The 1,800-nt window shown below is 36.9% G+C and overlaps 1 pseudogene; it reads right to left on the bottom strand.

Moving 5' to 3' along the window:
* LOC119309097 overlaps positions 1–1,800 on the bottom strand; it is a 4,675-nt pseudogene that overhangs the window by 527 nt on the left and 2,348 nt on the right.

Raw genomic sequence — 1,800 nt, 5'->3', positions numbered from 1 at the left:
CATTAGGAACATTACTTGAATTGGACTTTTTCGCATCTTGGGATGTCCCTGAAACTAAATGATTTTGCTACGGAGGACTGTCCCCAGCACCTAGTTAATTTGAACAACAGGTTAAAATTGTGTCAGACCATTTCAGGAAAAATGCATGAGTAATGCACTTAAAAAATATACATATCACTTGGAACTGGAAGAGCTATTGCTGAAGTTTCATCTGAGTTATAGATGCTGTAAGAGGCGAAATGTTTAATAACTGAAGTTGCTAACAATGAGAAAAATCAACTCTAATAGCATCAACATTAATACATCAGTGATGTCTTAGTTTTAGTAAGAATAGGCAGGTTGCAAATTTATTTTGGACACGGATAAGTATTGTAACTTAAGCAAAAAACTTCCAAAAAAATAGGCGAGGAACCATGTGACGATATTATGGAGAAAACTCACCATCTGTGGATGACTTTTCGTAGGTGTTCTTCAAGAACTCGAGGAAAGAATGCTCATTGTGATCAAGCATCACTGGTCCAAAACAAGATCAATGTTTCCAATAGTTATTATTGACATGATTTTGCAACCTCTCTATATAGCTTCTTCGCAAATCAATGTCAGACAAAGATGAGTAGATATTACATTGTTGAACAATTCATGCCATTTATGCTCAGAGGAACCGAGCAAGAGCGATCGCACCGCCTCTGAATCTTTCTCTGAGCACACCTTGGAAACAGTGGCGGAGCCAGGAATTTGCTGCTGGGTATTCTTTTAAAAAAATTGTGCCAAAGCAGTGCAATAGAACAATAAATGTACAGCAAGATGATAACATCAATGATTCAATGACCATACATTGATAATAGTAGCAAAATATCATTGTGGCAATAACTCTAACAATTAAGAAGATTACAAATAGCAAAGGAAATTACAATATAACTTTACGATCCCCTTTTTGGAAGAGATTGATGACATCTTCATCTTTCACTTGCCTGAAGAATTCTCTCTCAACGAATGTAACCAAGCAATCGTTCAAATATTCATCACCCATTTTGTTTCTTAGTGAATTCTTCACGTATTTCATCGAGGAAAATACCCTCTCAACGCTAGCAGTGGCTACCGGAAGAATGAGAACCAACTTAAGAAGTTTGTAAACAATATAATATTGTTCATTCTTTCTTGTCTCAACCATCAAAACTGAAAGCTCACATAGATTCTTCAACTTGCTAAACCTTTTATCCTTACGCACATGAGAAATGAACATGCTTAATTGCCATGGAAGTCTTGACAATTCATCGTTTGTGAAATCCTTAGCATAAAACTTTCGAGCAAGCCTAACCAACTTTTCTTTATCATAAGCAACAAATGAATCACGTGGACTGAATGCTGCCATGCAAGTAAGTAGTTCAGTGTTTACCTCATCAAATCTTGCATTCAGCTCTTGAAGTTGCCTATCAATGACACCCACAAACATTTCAACCTTGAAGCGTTGGTAATTCTTTGCGCCATTGAAGAACCCTCTTCTTGGTCTCCCAGCAGGATAGTAAGGAGACTCCATGTCAACAACTTTGATCTTGTGCTTTACACAAAAAGAAGTGACATTCTGAAGAAAATCATTCCACCCTTCATCTTCTCGCAAGCATTGCAAGTGCAACTTTGTGAGATCAACAATCTCCATAGCATTAACAATATCTTGATCTTTCTTTTGCAAAGCTCTACTCAAGTCATCGGTGTATTCAAATATTTCTTGCATCAAGTGTGCCATGAAAACAAATTCAAATGTCCGAAATGATGTCAACATAGTCATTGCTGCTACCGCCT

This window comes from Triticum dicoccoides, chromosome 5B (assembly GCF_002162155.2).
Source record: "Triticum dicoccoides isolate Atlit2015 ecotype Zavitan chromosome 5B, WEW_v2.0, whole genome shotgun sequence".
NCBI classification, from domain to species: domain Eukaryota; kingdom Viridiplantae; phylum Streptophyta; class Magnoliopsida; order Poales; family Poaceae; genus Triticum; species Triticum dicoccoides.
This window is presented reverse-complemented; position numbering and strand designations above follow the sequence as displayed.